Genomic DNA, 15,266 nt, shown 5'->3' with positions numbered 1-15,266 from the left:
TTTCCTGCACCACCTTTCTCCATAACCACCAAAACTCGACCAGCGACTACACAAAACCTACAATTATATAAACTCGCCTCTACACTCACAACACGCTCCTCCCATACAGCCGTCCCCCTCTCCATTTCCAGTCATATCCCTTCACCCATTCCCACACCATCCTTTATCCTTCACCTACCACAACCCCCAACCTACATCTCTGTCACCTCTCTACTTCACCACCCCACTCACTAACCACTTTTCTTTATCACCAACCCCACAACTCTAACCCCGCTACTTGTACTATACACAACTATCCCTAATTACCCTTCCACAGCTCAACTCTACAACCTTAACCTCCACATAACTCCTCCAACATCATGGTCCCTCCTCCTTCCTAACTCTTCTATCCCCTACAACTACACTCTTATCTTTCCACCCCATACCCCAGAATTTCGCATTCCCATACCTATAACCATAAACCACAACTACTACCATCCCCAGCAACCTCACCTATCCACTACCACTCTACCCCTCTACCTTCTCCAAACTAGCTCCGCCCCTGCACCCCACCCGCCACCAGCTATCCAATAATCATCCTCACGCATCTCTTCCCTCCATTCCATCTTCCCCTCTATCACTGCCCCTACATCCACGCCATCACCATCTTCACCACTCACGAAGTCTTTCCCTCCTACCATTCCCTTTATCCGGATAAGTGACATTCTAATTGGAAATGTCACATGCAGGGGTGAACTCATTAGCATGAGTATCTCATTTTTTTTTATCACACGTTCACTGTGACACCCATCTATTGGCTATATAACTAAGCGCCTCACGACGAAGACGTTCATTTAAATATGTTTCGGCCATTTCCGCCAGTACAATCGGGGCTGACTGGCTGAAGAGGAAAGAGTTAATGAAAACTTATGAAATAAACTTCGGTAGTTAGGTTAAAAATGTGAGAAGAGCTTAAACACAAGTCTGATTAAACGTTCAAAGTCGAAAGTTTGTGGATATAACTGTGCATGAAAAGGTAGAAAGAAATGTGATAAAATTTCGTGTAGTTTGGGTTGCAGTAAACTGCTTGCTAAGTAGAAAGTATTATTTAATAGACAAAGCGTAATCAACAGCCAATAACATTAGTCTTCTTTCTCTTTTTTCTTCTCCTTCTCATTTCTTCTTTTTCTCCTCCTGCTCCTGCTCTTCCTCCTCCTCCTCCTCCTCCTCCTCTTCCTCCTCCTTCTTTTCTTCTTCGTCTTCCCTTTCTTCTTCTTCTTCGTTTTCCCCTCTTTCTTCTTCTTCTTCTTCACCTTCCTCTTTCCTTCTTCTTCTTCTTGTTTTCTTTTTTTCATCTTTGGCGGCACTTAAATATGCACATTCGAGTTGATTTTCTTTTGTAATGTTTCTAGTACAGATTTTTAAAACAGACTTCGGAGACCGAATTAGGGACTGCTCACAGAGAGGCCGGAATTGAGTTGTCCAACGAACTATAGACTTATGCCTTAATCCCAGAGAGGATGACCACAAACAATAGCCTCCATGCCGCTCCGTCCGTCATCAGACAACATACAGTACCTCCATCTCATACCAATGTCACTCACACACCCCACTGTTCTCCACCTGATCCTCTGTCTTCCCAGGGTATTTCACTGAGTCTCTTTTAGTTTACAATGAATCCCATTGAATTATATTTGCCCGAAATCTAATTGTCATAGCCTACTTTATCACCCCGGAATTGAGTTGTCCACCCATTTTTAGAGTTATGCCATAATCCCAGAGAGGATGACCGCAAACAAATAGCTCCCACGCTCTCCGTTCTCCGTCATCACACATCAAAACTCCATTTCATACCAATGTCACCCCCCCCCTCCATGTACTTCACCTGATCCTTGGTCTTTCCCAGGTATTTTACTGACTTCTCTTAGGTTACAATGAGTCCCACTGAAGTGTCTTGGCCCAAAATCTACCACACTTTACCACCATCAGCAACCTATGTACAGTAGGTAAGTTACAATGGTCCACAGTTTAAAGTGTGGAAAGTGTTTGAGCGAGGAAGCTTGTTACTGTTATCTTTATAATAAAGAAGAAATGTGCCATTGCATTTACCCGATATTGTTTACCCTTTGAAATTAAATATAACTGACTCTCATCTGGGAGTCTTAGGGACAATATTGATAACGTATTAGTGCATACTGTGATTTTAAGTTTTGAACCCACATACCAAAGCATGGCAGGTGACATACTTCACCCAGTTTGCAGCATCATTTTGGCGTCTCTCTCTCTCTCTCTCTCTCTCTCTCTCTCTCTCTCTCTCTCTCTCTCTCTCTCTCTCTCTCTCTCTCTCTCAGCGATACGGTGGCTAATATTAAGAAAAGTCACTTAAGTAACAAGCACCTCTTCCTCAAAGGCTTTTCACTGATGTGTAGGGACACGCTGTATCTGTAAGATCTGTAAGAATGTAAAAAATTTCACAGTTTTGGTGTTGTAAGCGGTGTTGGCGTCCATATCTTACCGCCTGTCTTACAATGCTCTAAGTAGCTCTGCACTCTCAAAGAAATAACCCCCTGATGCACTACATACACTTTTTTACGCTATAATTTTAGATTCAGAAGCATAACAAGGAGCAGCAGCATCCATTTCTCCCATACTAACGATTTTCTTTACTGAGGTGCGCATCACCCCTGTAAAAGTATGAATTTTAATGAAAACAAAAGCGTACACCACGTCACATAATGCAACACAAAACAACCCTTACATCACATGGCATAAAATCACCCTCCCACACCACACCATTCCAAAGGCATTAACCAAATGGCACTGAAACTACTGTGCTTAGTACTACAGTACTTGTTTCATGCTGCAATAACGATGGGACTATAATAGTGCAGGCTTCAAATCCCACATGGTATAATTAGTTCTGCAACAGGCAATGGGCTCATTGTAGCTATATAATAATGTGTGTGTGTGTGTGTGTGTGTGTACAGTAATTCTCACGGTGAAAGAGGTGCAGTGGCACAACTAAGGCTTATACTAGCCATTAACAGTAAGAACACTTCCAGAAGACCACAGTCAACCACAAACACCATTTCTGTGTAGGCTTTTTAGAAGTGTGGCATGAGTGTGGTTACTAAAGCAACGACATTGAGGCAGGCTGGGTCAGCTCACCACTGCACCACCATTCCTCCACCAGCGCCTTACACACACACACACACACACACACACACATGTATGTTTGGCTTGCATTGTTACTCTGTTCTAGCACTGCTGTGCCACTAGAAGTCTGGGCATTACTACTACTACTACTACTACTGCTACTACTACTATTATTACTACTGTTACTACTATTTTTACTGCTGCTACTACTAACCCTACTACTACTACTACTACTACTACTACAACTACTACTACTACAGTACTACTACTACTACTTCTACTACTACTACTATTACTATTACTATTATTGCTACTAATGCTAGTGCTACTACCACTACTACTACTACTACTACTACTACTACTATTGCTAGTGCTGCTACTACTACTACTACTGCTATTACTACTTCCACATAAAACCTAAACAATAATGTAAAAAAAATAGTTATCTACATACTATCCATAATCTACTATAGTTTCCACTATAACAGTTTTTTTTTCCTGTGATTTGCACTTTTTCATCATAACAAATATGTACACACGCAAAAACTTTTCAAAAAAATAATAAGGCACTGATTTCATCATGAAACAAACTTTCTGCTTCCATTATATACGTAAATATACACAGTGCTGGTGCAAGACTTGCTCTACCACGTTTCCTCCTCCCTCCCTTCTCCACTTCCTATCTATTGCCACTCCAATATATTTTCAACTATAACAGATCTTTCTTTTTCCTGTGATTTGTACTTTTTCATCATAACAAGTACGTAGACACGAAAACTTTCAACATAAAATAAGGCACTGATTTCATCATGAAACAATCTTTCTGCTTCCATTATTCACACATACACAGCACTGGTGCGAGGCCTGCCCTACCGTGCTTCCTCCTCCCTCCCTCCTTCACCTCCTCCCCTCCTCCACTCCCTAACTCCTCTTCCATCTCCTCATTTGTGCCAATATCTCCCTCTCCAGGATCGTGAATATCCTCTGAACCATTCCCATAATTGGAAATAGCAGATGAACGTACCAATGATGGGTGTACAATGGAGGACTCACATGATCCACCCTCCTCATCCAGTGCATAAATATTGACACTCATCATGGCACTCACTTTCCTCAGAGGAAGAGTCATTTTCTCCATTCACAGTTGGTGATAATGTGACCTTGAGTTCTCTCCCTATCGCACTATCACTAAGGCCTTTCCTTTCCTGGCCTTCGGACTTCTTTAATGTTGAAATCAGCAGCTATGGGTGCTCATCTGAGGATCCGGACACAGGGAAAACGTTTTGTTTTGCGTAGGTCAATCCATTATGAAGGTACACAGGTAACTGGAGCGTGACTCGGGTGCGTGCAGAAGGGTTGCCAGTTGCTTCATGTGGTGGAGATAATCAGCAGAATATTCAATGCTGCAAAACACTAGATCATGTTTACATGACACCTGGATGCCAGGGATTAAAGTCAGTCTCGTTTATAGGGAAGGAACAATGATGTACCTTTTGTTGTTAATTGTCGTGTGTTTGACATGGCCCAGATGTAATCGCTCCTTTATTGGTGTGGATCATAGGCAGGGGCTAGTGTTAAATTTGCTATTGCACTATACAAATGGGCCATAAAAGATATGTTTGAAGTGAGGAGAACAGCACCCATCCTGATATGTCATGCTGCACTGGGCTATCCTTCATTAACTGACATGCTGAAATATAGACAACATAAATTCTTTCATTTGATGTGATCTGATAGATACAATATCAGTGATAACACTTTGACATTTGCCATATACTCCGTTGTTTCTTCTTATACTGCTTGTGGGAAAATCGTTGACGATATAAAACACAATGATGTTCCAAATATGTCTGCATTAGTCAGTTTATACCAATGCAACTATCAGCCCCAACACATCAAGATGCATTGTATATAAAGGCTTCAATCAAAGCTTTTTAGTGCATGATGTTTACACCAAGAAACAAGCAACTGATTATCTGTAGAGACTATGCTTTGCATATTTTAAAGCACTCAGGCACAATCTGTCTGCCTTAGTCAGTTTATTTGCAATGCGACTATCAGCCCTATAATGACTTCCATCCAAGCATTTTAGGGCATGATGTTTACACCAAGAAACACACAACTGATGATCTGTAGAGACTATCCTTTGCATATTTTAAAGCACTCAGGCACAATCTGGCAATGGAGACAGGATGGTACAATAGGCGGGGTGTGACCCTTGGAAGAACGCCTGTGTGTTAGTAGCTTTGTGCAGACTGAGAGGCATGTTGGAGAGGTTTGCCCTAATACATAATATATTAAAGTTCTTTAGGGCATAAATTCCTTTCAGTAACTGTGTACCAAGTTCACAAACAATGAGGTATGGAATTATTCCATGATATTTTACAACTGTATACCCTGCAAACATGATTGTGTTGGATCAGAACCGTACTAATGATGGCTTGTGATGGCACGTGGTGTTGGAATGCTACAGGCAAGCCAGATGACCTGAATCATCCCAATGCAAGTGCCAACAACCATTTGGACATAGATCCAGATTCGGTTCTGTTATGGCCCAACATCATGTCTGTATCAGAAGCCAGTAATCAAATCTGAATCGGGTGTAAGTAATCGGGCCAATTTACGAGTAAGTGTGTCTGGATAGCTCGAAATTAACAGACCTTGAAATTTACTTTTTCTTCCTCTGAGGGAATAACATTGTAAATTTTAATCCTTTAAATGTTTCTTTTAAAAAATTAAAAAAACAATCAGGATTCGAACCTTTTTCCTCTGAATGCCTACCGAACAGTCCACAACACCAGACATCTGATTTGCTGAGTGGAGTCTGTCTTACGCAAGTTACATACATCTGTGAATACACAATATGATGCCAGCTCCCTTACTGCTGCCAAATGATGGAATGTCTGAAATGAAACAAATTAAATTAACTGCCTGGTGTGCGAGTAGAACCCCATGCCTCCAACACATAAGACATGTGCATGTCACTGAGCCATGGACGACCTTCATAGTCAATTGTGCAACTCCGACCATTTTTTAGACCCAGTTGTATATATGTTGTGTGTATACCGATGCCCCTTTAATATTAATGTTATCAGTTATGATCTAGTAAGCTGAAAACAAGTTCTGTTCCACAAAAACATTACCAGTAATAAGACCTTCGTTTTATAACAAGACAGTTGCCTGTGGAAAACTCACGTCTGTCGAAATTTCTATATTATATAAAATATATTTCAGTTATTCCATACATGAAAATGATCTGTGATGGATGATGTATAATTATATTACTCAGTTGTCAGCTGGTTGATTTGCGTTATCAGCAATACATAGATTGGGCCAACATTTTCTTACCATTCTTGGCCCAGTTTTCGAAAAAAAAAAAAAAGTTATATTTATATATCCGTCCAATACATGTTTTACCCCATTAGGCCAATTATATATATATATATATATATATATATATATATATATATATATATATATATATATATATATGTATGTATGTAAAAAACCATTACTGCCAGGAATCGGTCGAATGTATGATTGCCGTTTCAGCCCAGTGTCGGAAAAAAAAAGTTTTATTTATATATCGACCCAACACAAGTTTTACATCAATTGGCCCGATATAAACAGAATATTAAGGTCAGAAATTGGTCCAGTGCATGGTTGCTGTTTTCCCTTAGTTCCGTTATGTGCCAGTGCTGGCCCGTCATTTCAGACTTTGCTGGGTATGTGTCAGTTCATGTAAATATGTACTGCTGTTTCAAACCTATTCATAACCATTACAGAACCATCTGTTAGTAACCATTGGTTATGTATCAGACCATAGAGGCAAAACAGCATATCTAGTTTTCTTCTCTTTTTACAAGTTGAGAGACCACCTTTGAGTTACCTTGAACTGAGCTGCACATCAATCATGTCTGTTGAATAGTGATATTCATCACAATACCGGGTGATTTAAAGGTGGTTTTGCAGCTTGGAAAAAGTTTGTGATAAGTCTGTTTACGTCTTGAGGTTCTCAAACATCTGCAGTTTAAAATTTTTGGTTCTTTGTTAAAGCATGTCTGGTATTTATTGCACACATAATTATAATGGGCAGACTGCCAGACCTGTGTAGGAGCCAAATAGTCTGAAATAATAATAAAAAAAAATACAGGTTTAGCATAGGAAAGGGGAAGGAAGTACAAACTACACAAAATCATTATTTAATTTACCACAGTAATAACGAAACGTCTACTGAACTATTAAGAAAACACAGAGTTTTGCCAAGTCTAATTTAGTGTAAAGAATGTAATTTGCCCTGCAAATATCGGGATGACAGACATCAGTGGTACTGCGGAAGGTGGAAGAAAAGTCGGAAAAATAAGGGGAATATCCAGTGCAAATTCACTGTTTCGGATTATAATAATAATAATAAACAATTGTTACTCAGAAAAGTTATAATACAATGCATAATTTTCAAATTCTCAAGTAAAAATAGAATATTTAAGATCATCGATCGACTAACCATTTTTTGTTTTAGTGTTCTCTACCTAAAATTAAATTAACCTAGAAATTGTAACATTTATATACAGTCAAACATTAAACAAATAGCTGGAAATGGCGTGATAAGGGTTTGACTATATAGACCCAATTCAGGTACATGCTAGAATTGGCAACAATATTCTGTTTCAATTCTGGTTTGCCAGAATTGGAATGGAAGAGAATTTTGTGTATTAAGCCAATGTAGGTCACAGGCGATTTGCCACAACCCGGCGGTACCGATACTAATCCAGCAGGAGCCGATATTAGCCCAATAACCCCATGGTATCTGGATAATACTGTTCCTTGTTCAGCTGATATATCCTAGAACTGTACTGTGTTTGTGGTAACATTGATGCTTTTCCATTCACATAATATTGTTTTGTTTGTATCTTGTATAATGTACATAAATAATCACCTATCCTCCCGTACCCCGTGCCACAGGCTGGCTTCTTTAAGCATGGCAAATTACACTGGAGTAAGAGGGGCTGAAAAGGGGGGCCAGAGAGAGAGGGGAAGATGGGTGGAGGGACAAGTGATGGTGCGGGGGGTTGAGTGATGGAGGGGATGGAGGGTAGGTAGACGAGAGAGAATGATATGCGAAGTGGTGGTCACATAGTTTGTCTATTTTCCTTCATTCAGGGCATGATATAAAGGAGTTACTCTTCGGTAGATAATGCTGTATTACACCTTGTATCGAGGAGTCAGATAACAAGCTTTAGAGAGGTAGTAATATCAAGGGCTGGCTCGTGAGAGAAATGTACTGACATGACAGATCAAACATTAGTGCAGAGCCATCGAGACTGCGTTGGCCCAGATTGTCAATGTGCGGGAGCCAGAGAACGTGAGGACACAAGCCCGTCCCCTCCAGCAGACCAAGGACACGTGGGAGCTGTTCAGACGAAACCAGCAAACCATCAACAACATTGTTTCCTCGTTGCAGTGAAGACTGCAAGAGGTTTCTGAGGCAGGAGGCCACTGGACTACTTATTAAGGCTTTCCTGGTTGCTTTGGCTTGACCAAAGTCAGTAAACATTGACATAAATATATTTTGGGAAATTGGGTAGGATTTTTTTTTGTCCTTCTAACAGAATATGAGAGATATCTTTATTATATCCACCCATGTGCCCAGACATATATTTTTTTTTTTTTACCTTTTATGCACAATTATTTTAAATAGCCTTTTTATACAGACATGCTATAAAATAGATAACATGATGGTGACTGTATAGAGGGAGTATATAGCGAGAGGATGATGATATTTACTGTGGATACAACCGTGTCAAAGCTTGCATGTGATATTTAGTTTCAAAATTTAACCCGTCACGTCCCGAGGTTTTCCGCACCTCTGACATCCCCCAGTCCCGAGGTATTTTCGAAAATTTTTTTTTTGGCTAAAACCTTCGCTTTTGGTGAGAAACATCGAAATTCATAGAGAAATCACTCACCTGAGGTTTAAAATACCCAATCCAGGTAGGAGTTACTCCTTACCTGACTGGGTTTTCTAACATGCTGGCACCAAAGAAAACGAGTTCTATGGGAGGGTAACTATTTTATCCACTCATAAACGTTATTTATTTATTTACTTGGTACGAATGTATATGTAGTATGAGAGTATATTGGTTTTCAAACAGTAATAAAGGCATTATAAGCATTGTTTCACTCACTAACTAATCACCATACCTGACCTTTTTTTGCCACATTACCTGATCATTATTTGTGGCTGTTTCTTCTTCTAATGCTATGTAAACATTGTCCTCCACATTGTCATCGATTGGGGAATCACTCTGGCCCTGAGTATCTTTACTAGGTCACTGGTAACAGGTCCTTTGCCAAGACAATGGCATGAGGGGGGGAGGGGGGAGGTTATGCGGTGTAAGGCATTGCCCCTGCTTGGCATCTTGTAGAGGAATAGAGGAAGGTGTCCCGTGTATACATACGAAAAATCACGTGCGAAAATTGAAAATTGTGCAAATTAGGGACCTTGCAATTGCACGACGTACTGGTACGTCGCCAGGACTGGCAAATGCAAATCGTTGCAACGTACCCATACGTCGATGGGACAGGGCGGGTTAATTACATGTAATGGTAGAGTACGGTTCATATATAAATATTACGGAAGTCAAAGCCATCCAAATTCCATTATGCTTCAGAATTCAAAATACATGGATAAACACAAATGTCTGGCTCCGTACTAATGTTTGATGTCTATCCATTCATCCATCATCACGTCAGTATATTTCTCTCACGAGCCAGCCCTTGATATCACCAACCTGAAGCTTGTCTGACCGGCAACGAGGTGTAGTGTAGCAATATCTGCAGACTGCTGACTCTTTTATATTATTCCCTGAATGAAAGAAAATAGACAAATAATGTGACGTATACCATTCCTCCTCCTCTACCTACCCTCCCTCATTCCAACCCCCGCACCATCCCTCGTCCCCCCACCCACCTTCCCTTCTTGCTCTGGCCCCTCTCTCTCAGCCCTTCTTACTCCCGTGTGACTTGCCGAGCATCAAGGAGCCAGCCTGAGGCACGGGGTACCGGAGGATAGGTGATTATTTATGACCACGTCTGTATATGCTGTTACAATACACATATGGTATAAATGATCATTGTTACTCTTTTTTTTCCTATTTTGATACTGTACATATATATATGGTACATATATGGAGAATGAAAGATTGACTAAGAGGGTGTATGTAGGTGAAGTGAAGGGAGGGAGAGGGAGGGGGAGACTGAGGATGAGGTGGAGGGATAGAGTTGAGAGGTATATGAGGGACGGGGGACTAAGTTGGGGGGAGGGCAGTCAAATGGTGGGTGACAGAGCGATTTGGATGCGTTTTTCTGCGGCCACACTTTGCGGGCTTAGGGCATCAGGCTATAGATAGACATATGTGTATATTTTTTACATATGTGTATGATGGTATACATATGTATGTTATGTGTGTTATATGAGTTTGTATGAATATATTATAGAGTAAGGTATGTGTACACGCAATCATCTAGATGTAAAAAGAAAAGTGGTCATGTGTCAGAAACGACTGAATTTGTGCACATATATCTAAACGAGAACATCCACACGGGTGCATATACATTTGAGCATGTAAAGCAGGAAATCATGTATAATGCTGGGTGGTAACCTTATAACCAACCGACACGTGTTCCATATGTGACAGCAAGTGGGTTGGCGGAGGGTTAGTGCTCCTGCCCAGAAAAAAAAAAAAAAAAAAAAAACTAAAAATATGAACAAGAAGCCTCGGACCAGGACTGACCAAAAGATGGCAACTAAGGACTGAACAAAGGACATGATATGGATGGCGACGTGGAATGTAAGGGGTGCAAATGATGAGGTGAAAGAGAGAGAGATTATTCAGGTGCTTGAAGGTGAGAAAGTGGATGTATGTGGACTAACTGAAACTAAATGGAAGGTGAGACTGAGAAAATGGGAGTATGGATGGGGTATATGTGCAGGAGTAGGTGAGAATGAGAGGGCAAAAGAAGGACTGTGTATTGTGGTGAGTAACAGATGAAAGGAGATTATAAGTGAGTAAGGATCAGTTGGCTCAAAGATTGTGTGGGTAAGACTGAAACTTGGACTACAAATGTGGGCGATTGTGTGTGTGTATGCACCAACACAAGATCGTGCAAGCAGAGTGAGAGTAGAGTTCTGGACAAATGTGGAAGTGTGCATGGAAAGGTTTGAAAGGAATGAGAGAGAGTTTTTGATTAGTGATATGAATGGTAAAGTAGGGAATGTGAAGGTGGATGGAGTAGTTGGTGAGTGGGGTGGGCCTGCTGAGATAGATAAGAATGGTAGTGGTTTAGTGGACATTTGTGCCAGGAGGGGGTTGGTGATAGCCAGTACACACTTCAGGTACAAAATGATCCACAGGTATACATGCTGAGTAATGATGACGTGGAGGCGATTTGTTTGTGGCCACCCCGTATGGGATTAAAGCGTCTGGCAATAGATAGACAGATACATGCTAGAATATATGCACATTTAAGTGTGTACATATTAATGTGTAACTGTTCATGTGTGGGTATGTTTTTGATATTCTCTGTACGTGTTAACATACCATCCAGTGTGTGTGTGTGTGTGTGTGTGTGTGTGTGTGTGTGTGTGTGTGTGTGTGTGTGTGTGTGTGTGTTTATCACAGACAATATATGAGAGACCTTCATTCATTACACGGTCTGTTTTCGAAATTCGCAATGATATTGCATTTAATTATACCCATGATATTCCTTGGTAAAATGGTAAAGTAGGGAACATGAAGGTGGATGGAGTAGTTGGTGAGTGGGGTGGGCCTGCTGAGATATATGAGAATGGCAGTGCTTTAGTGGACATTTGTGCCGGGAGGGGGTTGGTGATAGCCAATACCCTCTTCAGGCACAAAATGATCCACAGGTATACGTGGCCAATGATGAGAAGTGTGTGTAGTGAACTGAGTGAACGGGAAGGCAATGATTGCTTATGCGTGTGTGGATGAAAGGATGCGACGATATGTAATGGATGCAAGAGCATATAGAGGTTGGGGGAGTGGACTTTGTGGTCAGAATGAAGGTCCAAGTAAAATGGAGAAATAGAAGAAGGGATGGAAAGGAGGAAGGAGTAGATGCAAGGAGACTGGAAAGGTTACAAGAGGATGAGAAAAGGGCAGAATATAAGAGAGAGGTGGAGGAACGATTGGGTAAATATGAATTAGACCAGATGGGGGACGTGGAAGGTGTGTGCAAGAAAGATATTAACAGAAGAAATATGTGCAGCATGTGAGGTGGTGTGTGGGGTGAAGAGAAGACGAAAAAGGGTGCAAGGAACAGCATGGTGGAATGAAGAGGTGAGACAGGCTGTGGCACAAAAGAAAAAAGCATATGATGAATGGATGAGAAATAGGAGCGTGGAAGAAGGTGAGAGACAAAAGAAATAGTTATATGTAGAAAGGAAGAGAGAGGTGAAAAGATTAGTAGGAGAGAGTAAGAAGAGAATGGATGAGGAATTTGGAAAGAATTTGAACGTCAAGTGCAGGGACTGTAAGAAAATGTTCTGGAAAGAGGTAAAGAGTGTCAGACAGGGTGGCAGTGAAGTTAGTAGGAGAGTGAAAGATAAAAATGGTAGCTTACAAGTTGAAAAGGGAGAAAAAGTGAGCAGATGGAGATAACACTTTAAGGAATTGTTGAACATAGAGAATGAAAGTAATGCGACTATTAGTGGCTGGGGAATGGCTGGGAGAAGGAGGGTGGTGAGAAGACAGGAATAAATCAGTAGGATAGAAATTGTGGAAGCAATGAAGAAAGTCAAAATGGGGATAGCCCCAGGAATTGGTGGAGTGTGTGGTGAAATGCTGTAGCATGGGGGAGAGATAGCAGTAGAGTGGATGTGGAAGATGTGCAAATTGGCCTGGGAGGAAGGTAGAGTCCCGGAGGATTGGAAGTCAGGTATAATTTTCCCTTGTACAAAGGGAAAGGGGAAAAATAAGTGTGTGGTAATCACAGGGGCATTTGTATTCTTAGTGTAATGGGAAAAGTATACGGTAAGATACTTATTGACAGAGTTAGGGAAACAAAAAAGGATTTAATTGGAGAAGAACAGGGAGGCTTTAGGAAGGGAAGAGGTTGTGAGGATCAGATATTCATTCTTAAATCTTTAGTGGAAAAGTTTCTAGAGAAGAGAAAGAAGTTGTATGCGGCCTTCATGGATTTGGAGAAAGCATATGACATGGTGGATAGACAAGCATTGTGGAATGTATTAAGAATATATGGAGTAGATGGGAAGTTCTTGAATGCTGTGAAGAGTATGTATGAGGGTGCTAAGGATGCAGTGCGTGTGGATAGTGAACTGAGTGTGTTTTTCTGTTTGAAGGTTTGGTTGAAACAGGGATGTGTTATGTCTCCATGGTTGTTCAATCTGTATATGGATGGGGTTATAAAAGAGATACAAGGTAGGCCAGTGGATGTGGGAGTGGCCCTAATGAGAGAGGGAAGTGTTTGGAAATTTTGAAAATCGCTGTACTATTGTTTGCAGATGATACTGTGTTGTTACGTGAAGACGAAGGGGAGCTGCAAGGCTTGGTGGATGAGTTTGGTAGAGTGTGTATGAAACGGAATCTAAAGGTGAATGTAGGGAGGGGCAAAGTTATGGTTTTCGAGAGAGGTGAAGTCAGTGAATGTACAGTGAGGTTGGATGATGAAGAAATGGAAAATGTGAGTACGTTTAAGTACTTAGGTAGTGTGATGTGTAAGGATGGATGTTTGGAAGGTGAAGTGCTTGAAAGGGTACAACAAGGAAGAAAGGTTGCTGGTTCCTTGAAGGCAGTGATAAGAAACAGGGAAGAAAGCATGGAAGTGAAAAAGTTATTACATGACAGTATTGTTATGCCAACTCTAACGTATGGAAGTGAAGCTTGGACGTTGTTGGAGGGACACAAGTCAAGAGTGAGAGCATTGGAAATGAGTTATTTGAAAGGAGCCTGTGGAGTCTCATGAAGTGAGAGACTCACAAATGAGGATATGAAGGAGCGTTGTGGTGTGGATGTGATAGGAAGCATCAGGAGAAACACATTAAGGTGGTTTGGCCATGTGGAGAGGATGGAGAGTGAGAAACTAACGAGGAAAGTATATGTGAGTGAGGGAGAGGGGGAGAGAGGGAGGGGAAGGCCAAGGATGAGACTGGAGGGATGGAGTGGAGAGGTATGTGAGAGAGTGAGGTGTGAATTGGGAACAGGGCAGTGAAAGGGCAGGGGACAGGATGACGTGGAGGCGATTTGTTTGTGGCCACCCCGTATGGGATTAAAGCGTCTGGCAATAGATAGACAGATACATGCTAGAATATATGCACATTTAAGTGTGTACATATTTATGTGTAACTGTGCATGTGTGGGTATGTTTTTGATATTCTCTGTACGTGTTAACATACCATCCAGTGTGTGTGGGTGTGTGTGTGTGTGTGTGTGTGTGTGTGTGTTTATCACAGACAATATATGAGAGACCTTCATTCATTACACGGTCTGTTTTCGAAATTCGCAATGATATTGCATTTAATTATACCCATGACATTCCATGGTAAAATGGTAAAGTAGGGAACATGAAGGTGGATGGAGTAGTTGGTGAGTGGGGTGGGCCTGCTGAGATATATGAGAATGGCAGTGCTTTAGTGGACATTTGTGCCGGGAGGGGGTTGGTGATAGCCAATACCCTCTTCAGGCACAAAATGATCCATAGGTATACGTGGCCAATGATGAGAAGTGTGTGTAGTGAACTGAGTGAACGGAAGGCAATGATTGCTTATGCGTGTGTGGATGAAACGATACGAAGATGTGTAATGGATGCAAGAGCATATAGAGGTTGAGGGAGTGGACTTTCTGACCACCACTTGGTGGCGGTGAGAATCAAGGTCCAAGTGAAATGGTGAAACAGAAGAAGGAAAGGACAGAAGGAAGTAATATATGCAAGGAGGGTGGAGATGTTACAGGAGGATGAGAAAAGGACAGAATATAAGAAAGAAGTGGAGGAGAGATTGAGTAAATATGGGTTGGAGCAAATGGGAACGTGGAAGCTGTGTGCAAGAAATTCACAGAACTAATCTGTGCAGCATGCGAGGTGGTGTGTGGGGT

The sequence above is a fragment of the Coenobita brevimanus genome, chromosome 99 (assembly GCF_032717465.1).
Source record: "Coenobita brevimanus isolate Jiangsu-jjx chromosome 99, ASM3271746v2, whole genome shotgun sequence".
NCBI lineage: Eukaryota > Metazoa > Arthropoda > Malacostraca > Decapoda > Coenobitidae > Coenobita > Coenobita brevimanus.
The sequence above is the reverse complement of the archived record's forward strand: the minus strand, read 5'-3'. Positions refer to the sequence as shown.